Raw genomic sequence first — 15,064 nt, forward strand, 5'->3', positions numbered from 1 at the left:
CCTTATTTTAGAATAAATTGCACCCCGTCTCAACTTTGTCTAGAATCTATAATGCCTGATGAGTGGATGCATATTATTAAGTTCTGGGTTCATGTTGTCGGCAGTGACGTAGAGCCCACCTCACCCTCCCCTCCCCACCACTGCCTTTTTCCATGTTGTCCTAACTTTTTGATTAGGGGTTTTATGCCGACATAAAAGTTGGTTTGTTGGCAGAGGCGGTGTTCTCTGCTGCCCTCTAGGTTCTGACCTCTTGTGATCCTGTTGATGCTGTCTGTGAAGAGCATGTTGCCTTAACCTTGTGGCCTTTGTGTCTGTGTCATGACGATGTACGACTGGCACAACATTCACGCCAAGAACTGATAGCGTGATGTCCACTGAGTCTGTTGTGTATTTTTTTGCTTTGTGAGGTGCGAACCATGTTCAGGTCCTTCAGCACTTTGTGCCTGCAGCATCTTTACATCTTCTCTGTTTCATCACCTGAACTCACAGCACTCAAATTTTGTGTGTTTGTGCTTTTGTCTGGTGAATTCTGGAAGTCAGTCTTTCAGAGTGCGATGAGGTCAGCTGCGTGCGGGCTGACCGACACGCACTGCGCAGTGTGTAAATGCAGTGACATTTAAACTTCCAATCAGCAGCTGCATCGACCAAGTACCAGCAGAAACTTTACTTTGATAAGATTTTATTTGGATTGTGATGAAAGTGTTGTTTATTAACTGTGGCAAATAATTTAGAACTTTCATTTATTTGATATTTGAAAAAACATTATGGATGAAAGCATGAAAACAGCTTTAAAGTCTACATTTAAATAAAGTGCATATTAATGTTGTGTGTCTTGGAATGTTGTATAACATTATGGTCAAATTGTGAAGAAACAACCTTAAAACTTTTAAGGTGGAAGAGATGGTTTAAAGGGCGTATTTCTTTACATTTTACAAACACTAGAAAAAAATGTAAACAGTCATATTGGTCATAAAGTATTTTAAATCAACCAAAGGGCTCTGTTAATTTTTTTTTTTAAATAAACTGAATGAAATGAAAACACACAAGTTAAATTTTGTTATCAATGGCTACAAAATACTTATGTTGAGTAGAAATATGCTGCTGTTGTTATTAACTCCATATTCTCAGAAACTGACATATTTACTCAGGTTTGGCATTTATTCATAGAAAAGTAAGTAGAATTTGAGTTGATAAAAATCCATCAAGCATGAAACTAAAACCAGTGAAAACTGATTACTTTCAGAATTGGCATAAACATAAATGTGGCGATATTCAATCAATCAATTTTTTTGTATAGCGCCAAATCACAACAAACAGTTGCCCCAAGGCGCTTTATATTGTAAGGCAAGCCATACAATAATTATGTAAAACCCCAACGGTCAAAACGACCCCCTGTGAGCAAGCACTTGGCTACAGTGGGAAGGAAAAACTCCCTTTTAACAGGAAGAAACCTCCAGCAGAACCAGGCTCAGGGAGGGGCAGTCTTCTGCTGGGACTGGTTGGGGCTGAGGGAGAGAACCAGGAAAAAGACATGCTGTGGAGGGGAGCAGAGATCAATCACTAATGATTAAATGCAGAGTGGTGCATACAGAGCAAAAAGAGAAAGAAACACTCAGTGCATCATGGGAACCCCCCAGCAGTCTACATCTGTAGCAGCATAACTAAGGGATGGTTCAGGGTTAACCCTAACCCTAACCCTATCCAGCCCTAACTATAAGCTTTAGCAAAAAGGAAAGTTTTAAGCCTAATCTTAAAAGTAGAGAGGGTGTCTGTCTCCCTGATCTGAATTGGGAGCTTAGTCATCTTAGTATTACAATTATAACACACTCTTAGTATTACGACCACATGGGGTGTGCAGCCAGTACATTCTGAGTGCCGGTCCCAAGCCCGAATAAATGAGGGTTGCATCAGGAAGGGCATCCGGCGTAAAACAAGCCAACCCAACTACGACCCCTGGCAAAAATTATGGAATCACCGGCCTCTGAGGATGTTCATTCAGTTGTTTAATTTTGTAGAAAAAAAGCAGATCACAGACATGACACAAAACTAAAGTCATTTCAAATGGCAACTTTCTGGCTTTAAGAAACACTATAAGAAATCAAGAAAAAAGATTGTGGCAGTCAGTAACGGTTACTTTTTTAGACCAAGCAGAGGAAAAAATATGGAATCACTCAATTCTGAGGAAAAAAATTATGGAATCACCCTGTAAATTTTCATCCCCCAAACTAACACCTGCATCAAATCAGATCTGCTCATTGACATTGACCCTATGCCATGACATTGACCCTATGTGGTCTTTTTGCAAGGAATGTTTTTGCAGTTTTTGCTCTATGGCAAGATGCATTATCATCTTGAAAAATGATTTCATCATCCCCAAACATCCTTTCAATTGTCCAAAATATCAACGTAAACTTGTGCATTTATTGATGAGTGTAATGACAGCCATCTCCCAGTGCCTTTACCTGACATGCAGCCCCATATCATCAATGACTGGAAATTTACATGTTCTCTTCAGGGCAGTCATCTTTATAAATCTCATTGGAACGGCACCAAACAAAAGTTCCAGCATCATCACCTTGCCCAATGCAGATTCGAGATTCATCACTGAATATGACTTTCATCCAGTCATCCACAGTCCACGATTGCTTTTCCTTAGCCCATTGTAACCTTGTTTTTTTCTGTTTAGGTGTTAATGATGGCTTTCGTTTAGTTTTTCTGTATGTAAATCCCATTTCCTTTAGGCGGTTTCTTACAGTTCGGTCACAGACGTTGACTCCAGTTTCCTCCCATTTCGTTCCTCATTTGTTTGCTGTGCATTTTCGATTTTTGAGACATATTGCTTTAAGTTTTCTGTCTTGATGCTTTGATGTCTTCCTTGGTCTACCAGTATGTTTGCCTTTAACAACCTTCCCATGTTGTTTGTATTTGGTCCAGAGTTTAGACACAGCTGACTGTGAACAACCAACATCTTTTGCAACATTGCGTGATGATTTACTCTCTTTAAGAGTTTGATAATCCTCTCCTTTGTTTCAATTGACATCTCTCATGTTGGAGCCATGATTCATGTCAGTCCACTTGGTGCAACAGCTCTCCAAGGTGTGATCACTCCTTTTAGATGCAGACTAACGAGCAGATCTGATATGATGCAGGTGTTAGTTTTGGGGATGAAAATTTACAGGGTGATTCCATAATTTTTTCCTCAAATTGAGTGATTCCATATTTTTTCCTCTGCTTGGGCTAAAAAAGTAACCGCTACCGACTGCCACAATCTTTTTTTTCTTGATTTCTTATAGTGTTTCTTAAAGCCAGAAAGTTGCCATTTGAAATGACTTTAGTTTTGTGTCATGTCTGTGATCTGCTTTTTTTCTACAAAATTAAACAACTGAATAAACATCCTCCGAGGCCGGTGATTCCATAATTTTTGCCAGGGGTTGTATGCAGACTAAAGAATCGAATTCCCATACCGGATCAGTTGCGGCCCGGGTTAACAACGTCCGCCACCGGTGCTGTTGCCCAACAGGCTGCCGGTGGAAAATTGGGCTACTGCTGGGCGAAGACAACGAAGAAGAGGAGAAGAACGTTTCCACAAACAGCGGGAGAAGAAGAAAACTAGAAGGGTGGAAATGAGAGTGGGGACTTTGAATGTTGGTAGTATGACTGGTAAAGGGGAGAGAGCGGCTGATATGATGGAGAGGAGAAAGGTAGACATTATGTGTGCAAGAGACCAAGTGGAAGGGAAGTAAGAGCAGGAGCATCGGCGGTGGGTACAAGTTGTTGTACCATGGTGAGGACAGGAAGAGAAATGGTGTTGGGGTCATTTTAAAGGAAGAGTATGTTAAAAGTGTGCTGGAGGTTAAGCGAGTGTCTGACAGGGTGATGAGTGTGAAGTTGGAAATTGAAGGGGTGATGATGAATATCATCAGTGCATATGCCCCACAGGTAGGTTGTGAGATGAAGGAGAAAGAAGATTTCTGGAGTGTGTTAGATGAGGTGGTGGAGAGTGAACCCAAGCATGAAAGAGTGGTGATAGGAGCGGACTTCAATGGGCATGTTGGTGAAGGGAACAGAGGTGATGATGAAGTAATGGGTAGATTGGTATCAAGGATAGGAATGGGGAAGGACAGATGGTAGTTGATTTTGCAAAAAGGATGGAAATGGCTGTGGTGAATACCTACTTTAAGAAAAGGGAGGAGCACAGGGTAAATATAAGAGTGGAGGAAGGTGCACACCAGGTGGACTATATCTGTGTAGGAGATGCAAGCTAAAATAAATCAGATTGTAAGGTGGTGGCAGGAGAGAGTGTCACTAGACAGCATAGGATGGTTGTTTGTAGGATGACTTTAGAGGTGAAGAAGAAGAGAGTGAGAGCTCAACAAAGGTCAGATGTGGAAGCTGAAGGAGGAAGACGTGTGAAATTTAGCGAGCAGGTGAGAGAAGCACTGGTTGGAGGGGAAGCAATTTTGGATAAATGGAAAAGTACTGCAGATGTGGTGAGGGAGACAGCTAGGACAGTACTGGGTATGACATCTGGACAGTGGAAGGAAGACAAGGACACTTGGTGGTGGAATGAAGAGGTTCAGGAAAGCATAAGGAGAAAGGTTGGCAAAAAAGTTTTGGGATAGTCGGAGAGATGAAGAAAGTAGACAGGAGTACAAGGAGATGCGGTGTAAGGCAAAAAAGTGGCAAAAGCGAAGGAAAAGGCATATTGCGAGCTGTACAAGAAGTTGAATAGTAAGGAAGAAAAGGACTTGTACCGATTGGCCAGACAAAGGGACAGAGCTGGAAAGGATGTGCAGCAGGTTAGGGTGGTAAAAGATGCACAGGGTAATGTGCTGACAAGTGAGGAGTGTGTGGTGAGAAGGTGGAGGGAATATTTAGAAGAGCTGATGAATGAAGAAAATGAGTGAGAGAAAAGGCTGGATGATGTGGTGAGAGTAAATCAGGAAGTACAAGAGATTAGTAGGGAAGAAGTGAGGGCTGCTATGAAGAGTGGAAAGGCAGTTGGTCCAGATGGCATTCCAGTGGAGGCATGGAAATGTCTAGGAGAGATGACTGTAGAGTTTCTAACCAGATTGTTTAATAAAATCTTGGAAAGTGAGAGGATGCCTGAGGAGTGGAGATGAAGTGTGCTGGTTCCTATTTTCAAGAACAAGGGTGATGTGCAGAGCTGCAGTAACTACAGAGTCATAAAGCTGATCAGCCACAGCATGAAGTTATGGGAAAGAGTAGTAGAAGCTAGGCTTAGAAAACAGGTGAAGATCTGTGAGCAGCAATATGGTTTCATGCCAAGAGAGCACTACAGATGCAATGTTTGCTCTGAGAATACTGTTGGAAAAGTACAGAGAAGGACAGAAAGAGTTACATTGTGTGTTTGTGGACTTAGAAAAAGCTTATGATAGGGTGCCAAGAGAAGAGTTGTGGTATTGTATGAGGAAGTCTGGAGTGGCAGAGAAGTATGTTAGGGTAGTGCAGGACATGTACAAGAATAGTGTGACAGCGGTGAGATGCGCAGTCGGAATGACAGACTCATTCAAGGTGGAGGTGGGATTACACCAAGGATCAGCTCTGAGTCCTTTGTTTGCAGTGGTGATGGACAGGTTGACGGATGAGATCAGACAGGAGACCCCATGGACTATGATGTTTGCAGATGACATTGTGATCTGTAGTGAGAGTAGAGAGCAAGTTGAGTCTTGTCTGGAGAGGTGGAGATATGCTTTGGAGAGAAGGGGAATGAAAGTCAGTAGAAGCAAGACTGAGTACATGTGTGTGAATGAGAGGGAGCCCAGTGGAATAGTGCAGTTACAAGGAGTAGAAGTGGTGAAAGTAGATGAGTTTAAATATTTGGGGTCAACTGTTCAAAGTAATGGAGAGTGTGGTAGAGAGGTGAAGAAGAGAGTGCAGGCAGGGTGGAGTGGGTGGAGAAAGGTGGCAGGAGTGATTTGTGACTGAAGAATATCAGTAAGAGTGAAGGGGAAATTTTACAAAACAGTAGTGAGACCAGCTATGTTGTACGGTTTAGAGACAGTGGCACTAACAAAAAAGACAAGAAGCAGAGCTGAAGATGTTGAGATTCTCTTTGGGAGTGATGAGAATGGACAAGATTAGGAATGAACAAATCAGAGGGACAACTCAGGTGGGACGGTTTGGAGACAAAGTCAGATAGGTGAGAGTTAGATGGTTTGAACATGTGCAGAGGAGGGACCCAGTGTATATAGGGAGAAGGATGCTGAGGATGGAGCCACCAGGCAGGAGGAGAAGAGGGAGGCCAAAGAGGAGGTTTATGGATGTGCTGAGGGAGGACATGCAGGTGGTTGGTGGGACAGAAGGACAGGGTGAGATGGAAACGATTGATCTGCTGTGGCGACCCCTAACGGGAACAGCCGAAAGACAAAGAAGAAGAAGAAAAAGACTCTTAGTATTACGGCCACTTTAAGAAAAAATGTGGGGATATTTTTCTCCATAGTTCTGGATAAAAAGAATAAAGTCAAAAGTGCAGCCACTTCATTTCTTCTTTAGATCCGCCTTTGGATGTGATCTCTTTAAAGTCATGACGCTGATTGTGTTGTTGTAGTAAAAGAGAAAATTTCTTACTGAAACCGATTCTGAAGTTACAGTTTCACCCATTTATTTACACGTCATTTTGTACAGATGGTCAAATCACGTGAGAGAGAAAAGAAGGACACAGTTGTCAAAAGGGTTATAAAACCCTAAAACGTCATGATTTATGACCCCCACCTCCAAACCCTGCCCTCCAGTCTGAAGCAATATTTTGATGATCCCCAATTTCCCTGCACCCTCAGATCCATCTGTGGTGTAAAACTGTCACTTTTTTCTTAAGCAAGTATTTCAGTAAGTCATGATGAATTTCTGATCAAAGATTATGTGTGTTTTATGGTGTCCACCATAAAACCAGATACTGGTGGAAATGGGGCTTCTTTGAAGATTCAACAGTTGGCTACATATCCTACATTAGCATTTAGCACATATCCTACATTGGCTAGATATCAAACATTATAGTGTTTCCACCTGTGTATAATAAACTCAGCTCCCCTGTGGTGAGTCTGCTCAAAGGCAGCAACCGCTGCAAACCCCTTCAAACCCGCCGCCCACACCGATCCTGCACTACCGAACACAGACGCCGGTGAAAATTACTTTAACTTCCGATGGAGAAAAACACGGCTTTACGTGAGCCATTTGAGCGTGCTGCCGCTGGAGGACAAGCTGACTGTGATTCTTGCAGTTCCTGAACACCTTTCCTTCATGTTTGACCGGCCGGGGCTACAGCACGGTGTACAGTCACTTGCACAGTTCCGGATCACTGCTGTAGTATTTGCACCGCCGTTTCTTGTCATCACTATGAATAAGCTAATATTTGGTACCAATGGAAAGACTGATGTTTGGTCTACAAACGACCACAAGCTCGACCGGATCCAGCCGTCCTTCTGATCAGCAGAGAATCAAAACATCCCGGTGTCTGCGGTGTGCACGCGTTTTCTGACTCACTCATTCGTGCAAGTTTGAAAGTAACGATCTCTAAGATGTAGGAAAGGTGAGTTATCCGTTCGGTGTTTTTGGTTCTAGAGTGGGAAAATACTTAGTTGTGTAGAAAATGTCAGTGTGTTATGTCTTGTTGTTTAATTGCTGCAACATTTATCTCTGACACGAAAATTTGCCGGTTGTGGATCACTGAAGCAGCAGCCTCGTGTCAGGACTTGTGAGTCATGTGGACTTTGGGGCTCATCTCAACATCATGAATGGGCATGAATGTGGGGGCTTTTGCTTTTTAATTCGGGAGAAATCTCACCTCCACACTTCATTTTTTGCTCGTAAAAACGTATAACGGTGCCTTTTAAAACTAAGTAAATTCTGATTTAATAAGTATAATTTCTATCATTTTATGTTCAAAACACATTCTCTGGCACAGTGTGTATCATTCTGCATTAGAAGGGCTCCAGCCAGATGCCAGGAATGAACCCAAAGTGACACAGAATGTCGTGATCCAGAACTTTCTGAAAAATGGTTGCACCACACATAATGTGGCTTCACACTTTAAGTAGAAGGGCTACTCCATTCAGACTTCTTCAGTGAGATAACATCCAAATACCCAATACAACAATACACAATTAAAGGACATTCAGTTGCATTATGGCTCCGTATAGCAGGATTTTAAAAAAGTGATCCAGAAGTGGGCAAATGACTGTAGCACCCCCAGAGTCCCGCTCACCTCCATGGACTGGGGCGTGTTTTGTACAGCGGCTGGAACCTGGATCAAAGACATCATCAGCCCCAAACCACGAGGTGACTGAATGCCTGAAAAGAAAAAACAGCATTTCCAGATGACGTAGCTCAGTCACCATGGGGTAACGGTAACCTTTCACCGTGGAGGTTCTGAGAACAGGTCGGGGTCAGGTGAAATTGCAGCGTATTAATGGCAATCGCTCTACCTCCATGACAGCATCGGCAGAAGCCTGGTGTGAGCTGCTAACCACGTGCACAGAGAAGATTAACACCCTTTTTACGAGGTGTTTGGTCTGATGCGACATGATCGAGGCCAGGAAAAACATCACCTCTTTCTTTGTTATAAATGGACTGCATTTATATAGCGCTTTTCCATCTGCATCAGACACTCAAAGCGCTTTACAATTATGCCTCACATTCACCCCAATGTCAGGGTGCTGCCATACAAGGCGCTCACTACACACCGGGAGCAATAGGGGATTAAAGGCCTTGCCCAAGGGCCCTTAGTGATTTTCCAGTCAGGCGGGGATTTGAACCCATGATCTTCTGGACTCAAGCCCAACACCTTAACCACTAGACCATCACCTCCCCTTTGTTTAAAAATCATTTGCAGCTCCTCCCACTCGACAGACATCTCTATAAATTTTAAGATTAGGCTTAAAACTTTCCTTTTTGCTAAAGCTTATAGTTAGGGCTGGATCAGGTGACCCTGAACCATCCCTTAGTTATGCTGCTATAGACGTAGACTGCTGGGGGGTTCCCATGATGCACTGTTTCTTTCTCTTTTTGCTCTCTATGCATCACTCTGCATTTAATCATTAGTGATCGATCTCTGCTCCCCTCCACAGCATGTCTTTTTCCTGGTTCTTTCCCTCAGCCCCAACCAGTCCCAGCAGAAGACTGCCCCTCCCTGAGCCTGGTTCTGCTGGAGGTTTCTTCCTGTTAAAAGGGAGTTTTTCCTTCCCACTGTAGCCAAGTGTTTGCTCACAGGGGGTCGTTTTGACCGTTGGGGTTTTACGTAATTATTGTATGGCCTTGTCTTACAATATAAAGCGCCTTGGGGCAACTGTTTGTTGTGATTTGGCGCTATATAAAAAAATTGATTGATTGATTGATAAATAGCAGCGCATCAGAGCAACCTTTAAACAGCTGACATCAAGCCAGTATGAACTCCACACACGGCGACTCGAGCTCAGCATTTGACCCTGACCTCTGTTGTGACTGCGGTTGCAGAGATTTCACTGAAATTGACTCCCAGTTTTTAAGACTGGTGCGGGAATCCGCTGTCGACCTTTCCGGCGCCCTGGAGCATCCATGGTCAAGTCCTCGCTATGTTTCATCTGTTGATGGGGAGCCTGTATGGGGCGTGACTTCGCCGGTTGCAGTGGGTAGTCTGACGGTCGTGGCAGAGGACTGGGGTCAGGAGCAGCAGGATGCTTCACGGGACCGTGCAGGGTTTGATCACCCGTGGTCAGTACCACTTGAGCCAGGCTGGGGTGACGGGTCTCCTTCCTCGCCGGCTTCTGCACCAGAAGACGAGCAGCTCCTTCCCACTGTAGCGGCGGTGGGGTCATCGAGCGAGGTACACGACTCTATGTGGGGTGAGAAGTACTCCACATTCTAACAGACAATTAAAGTCGCCGTGGCTCATATATTACTGACGGTGATCGAAACTTACAGACAGAAACTCTGCTATGGCTGTCAGATTGATCACCCCAGCCAAAAAATCACGAGTGTCTGGAGCCATTAAGTGAATACTTTTATACTAGTGAACACTTTGACAGACTCATGAGAAAACTCTGGACACCACAGTTCATCCCAGCAGTCTTAAAACTCCTGGAGCAGAGAGTGCACGGCGTGGCAGAGAACATTCTTACTGAACTGAATATTGTGATAATTTCGGTGAAAAGCTCACCGAATTTTACCCGTGTTTTGGTGATGACGTCCAGTTGGATGTGCAGGAGTTGGAAGCTGTCTGGAATTCTGGGGACTGAAAACCTGCATTTTTTTAAATCACATCATTATATTGTTTACTGCCATGGGTAATTGTGTGAGGGACGTGTATGTTATACGCGGACTCTTGTATCTGCTCGAACAAATTATCATCCGCAAACTCAACAATCCTGACAGCCCACCTTCATGCATAATGGGACACGTCATTGATGTCATCAGGCGTCACAGTGAGCCAGGAGTCTGGGGGAACATGTCTGCAGCACAGCTCAGCGTTCCTCTGAAAAGTCTGTGTATGATGTATTACTCAGAATCACTGTTTTGACTGCTGACAATTTTACACGGTTTAAGTCGCAGCAGGTCTTTACATTATACACTCTGCAGAGGTGTCAAATCCAGCTTCAGAAAGCAGAAGTCCAGCCACATATTTGTTCCATCTTCCCAATAAACCAGCTGATTATAATGAGTTCAGCTCTTCAGGCAGGTGGATGAGCTCATTATTGAGATCACCTGTTTTAGGTGCACAGGTAGAAGTAACACATGGGAGGGTTTTTACTTTCTGAAGCCGGATTTGACACCTCTGACACTCTGTTTGTGATGGTGTGATGGTATGACACATGAAACATCAGCAGCTACTGAGGAGCGACATTTTTTTTTCCCCACACTGCTAAAGCTGAATACTGAGATAAACCATAAAAGGGAGGGGTCGCATATTACTGAGCGTCCATCAAGTATGTATGTGAACAAATGCTTTTTTTTTCTTCATGTTTTTTTGATATGCAAGTGTGGCTTTAATGAATGTAATAAACCATGTATTCTAAACTTGTACAGCCTGTGTTCTTTCCAATAATGTTTCTGAAAAGGGTAAATTGTTTTTCAAAAAGTTTTTGAAATGAAGTTATTTTATGCTTTTGTGGAAAAAAATGTTAGGTATCTCTTTGATAGGGGCCTCCTCATCATATCTTTGAAGTTTGCCCACTTTAAAACGTTATTAAAGGAAACGTGCTGATCAGTGAGCGCTGTCCGCGGTGCTGAATCAGGGTTCGCTTTAAAAAGAATGCGTTTTTAAGAAAGTGGTTATTTAAAATGGAATAAAAGTCATTATTTAAATTCTCAAGGCTCCAATTTAAAACAATTAAAAGATGAATATTTATTTTCACACTTTCAGTAAACATATAAAAAAGTTAAAAGGGTTGCCAGTTTTATCATTCTGAAAACATCTGTGTCAAAGGATGGATAATGAAAATTTGATGAGGAGTTTGTATTATAACCCATCAAATCCAGGTAGTTATAGAGATGCTGAGCATTTACACATGGCTCTGCATCATCAACTCAGATCTAAAATTCATATGAGAGAGAGATATAATTTATTGATCTCACAGTGGAGAAATTATGTTTACACTCCAGTTACCTCAAACAGCAATTAGTCCACAATTATTACTTGTTTACCGTAATAATGGCACACATCAGAATTAAAGACAGCACATAAAACATTTGACATTGTTTATGTGCACTAAGTTTGAAGAAGTCCGTTATCTGAATTGAGGCAAGTGGGTGAAGGTCATGCAGCAACCCTGAGATGTGCCGCCGTTGGCTTGGGGGGGGCTGTAACGGGGACAGCAACTAAAACGGCACCGCCTCCGCTGAAGGGAAAAGGAGTGACGTTTAGCAGGCACCAGAGATGGGGGTGTTGATGGGGGATAGCAGGCAGGTGTGGGGAGGGAATGGAGCATGCTTCAGTCCTGTGAAAAGGAGTTTATTGTCTTTGTGAGTTGAGATAAGAAACAGCCAATGTTCCCCAGGCCGAAAAAAAAATTCCTCTGGAGGAAAACATTTGGGCAATATGACCTTCAGGCTTGATAAGCCTGTAATGTTATGGTTTGCGCAGTGAAGAACACTTTTTAACAGTTCCACTCGCACAAGGCGCGCAGATGCTTGGAGCAGATGTGTGCATGAGTATCAGAGATTTCCTGCAACTGCAGGAAATCTCTGATATGATCCATATCAGAGATTTCCTGTTGGGCGTAGATGCGTACACGTTACACAAACCGGCCAGGATGCATTTTCCAAGAAATAGACTGTTTGTCACACACCTGCTTAACCAGTTCCAGGCAGATTTATGTGACATGCAAGCCATATCAGATTTTAACGACGGGTACAAGTACCTGCTGACCGTCATCAATCTCTTCTCAAAAAAGCGTATGCCAGGACCCTAAAGTCAAAACAAGGCTGCGAGGTGTCACAGGCCTTTGCCTCAGTCTTAAATCACAGTGGGGTGCCTCTGAAGCTGCAGACTGGTGCAGGAAAGGAATTTTTTAACAAAGCATTCAAAGATCTAATGAAAAAACACAGGATTATACATTTTGCCATGGCTAGTGATCTGAAACCTCAGGTGTTGAGAGGTTTAATCGCACACTGAAGACGAGGATGTGGAGATATTTTAATGCTAAAAACACACGAAGATACATCGATGTCTTACCAGCTGTACTTACAGCTTATAACAGTTACCATAAAAAGCATTAAGGTGACTCTGAATCAGGTTACAAAGCAGAACGTCAGAGAAGTTTTCAAGAACCTTTATGGCACCATGTCAACCCGACTCCCATGTGTGAAGATGAAATTTAAGACAGGTGATGTCTAAGAGTTTCTAAACTCAGGGGTGTATTTGATAAAAAAATATGAACAGAGTTACACTGACAAATTATTCACGGTTTCAGAATGTATACAACGTGTACCGTGTGTTTATAAATTGAAAGATTATGACGGTGAGCTTATTCATGGCTCATTGTATAAGCAGGAATTACAAAAGGTTAAAATAAGCAAAGACAAACCCTATCAGGTGCAAGACATTCAGGACGAGCAGATAAAGAGGGGAGGAAATATTTCCTGGTCAGGTGGAAGAATTGGCCAGAAAAGTTCAACTCCCGGGTACCTGCAAATCAGCTGATTACATAAATACACACACTGTCGATTCTCTACCGCACTTCGAAATGGGTCAGGAACTGAGACACGGATTTTATGTGACCCTGCCATCAAATTCCAGCCTGGATGTGTTTAAAGACAACACAATTTCATGCTATCAGGTTGACTTAGCTCAGCATCTCTATTTAGAAAGGGAATGGTAGGTGGCCTTAAGCGAGATCTCGTACCCTCACACCTGGTTAAATATCCCAGACAGGCAGCACTCCGTGTTTCACTGGATGAAAAATGCACCCCCTGTTCATGAAGACTATGTCGAGTCAGGATATTATGATGACCTTGACATGATTACGCATCAAATAAATTCTTGCTTGAAGAATATCAAGCTCAGTCTAAAATATAACATTAAAAAAAAATTTCCAGTGGGCTGGTGATGGGAACTAATACCTCTGTTTTCAGCTGTCGATTGCCTCTATGCTGGGTTTAAATCCAAATGAATGGTTCAGGTCACATTTAGCTCCTCACGTCCTTCTTAATACACCACACACGGCAGGAATATCGGATGTTATGACGCCTCGCGGAGTGACTGTTTGATCTGTTATGACACTGCACTGAATATGTTTTCACTATTATTTGATTTGTTTGTGCGACTGACATTGTTATTCAAGCATTCAAAAGGCAATTCCTATCGCCACACAACTCCAGCAACCACACACGAAAACATTTTTTGACGGTTCTTGTTATTGAAAGAAACCTTGTCTCCCTAACTGGATACAGTTGTGATGTCATCACGTGTGCACTTAGGCGCTGTCTAGCTGGATCTTGAAAATTTCTTTCTTTTTTTTTATACAAATAAGAAAAATTACATGTTTTACAAAGCACATTTATTTGTAAACACCAACATGTTACATTGATTCACTTGTTTTGGTTTTTACATAGAATGAATGAATCAACCAATCAGTATGAGTGGAGGCTTAGTTACCCATTATTTGGTGTTAATGTTCAAATCTTCGGAATTAGTGCATTATTTTAAAATTAACAGATGTGTTATATATCACTTTGTACATTTTAAGAATTTACATTAATGTAGTTATTCTATCTGGAATAATTTTATTTATAAAGCAAACCATAATTCAAACCTGCTTTCCATTTCAAGACCTCTGCCTCATCGCTGGACCACTGTATCTTGTCAGGGTAAATGATGCTTTCCTCCAGCAGGGGGCAGAGTGCAAAAAGACAAGTGCTGGTTCATTGGCTGTTTGGGTTTGTGATTGCCTTTGATTCTATTAGAAGCTTTGGTGGTGTTTAAACTCAAAATCAACTTCTTCGTAGCGGAGAGCGTTGGGAGGCAAAATTGAAAGTTATCAGTTATCTGGGATGGGATGAATCTTCGCAATATTTCGCAGGTGAAAGAAAGAAGTCCTCGTAATATTTTTAATGTGGAGGTCAAAGGACAATGTAGGATCAAAAATTACCCGAAGGTTCCTTACTTTGTCAGTGTGATGTATGACACATAATTCTAAGATAAGCGTTAACTGGTCAAATTGCTGCCGATGTCTCACTGGACCAAGAACCATCATTTCAGTCTTATCAGAGTTTAAAAGTATGACGTTTCTAGACATCCAATTTCTCACTGATGCAAGGCAATCTTCTAAAGATTTTATGTGGATGAGATTACCGGCAGTTATCGGCATGTATAACTGAGTATCATCAGCACAGCAGTGAAAGGTAATCCCAAAGTGCCGCAATGTGCCCAAGGGGTGCTATATAAAGGGAGAAAAGCAGGGGACCTAAGACAGACGCTTGTGGAACCCCAAATTTCATGTCACTAAGGTTAGAGGTAGTGTTATTGTATAAAACACAGTGAGAACAACTGTTCAAGTATGACGTCAGCCATGCAAGGGCACTCCCAGTAATCCCATAATGATTTTCCAGCCTATCAAGTAGAATATGATGA

Source organism: Thalassophryne amazonica, chromosome 10 (genome assembly GCF_902500255.1).
Source record: "Thalassophryne amazonica chromosome 10, fThaAma1.1, whole genome shotgun sequence".
In the NCBI taxonomy this organism is placed as follows: domain Eukaryota; kingdom Metazoa; phylum Chordata; class Actinopteri; order Batrachoidiformes; family Batrachoididae; genus Thalassophryne; species Thalassophryne amazonica.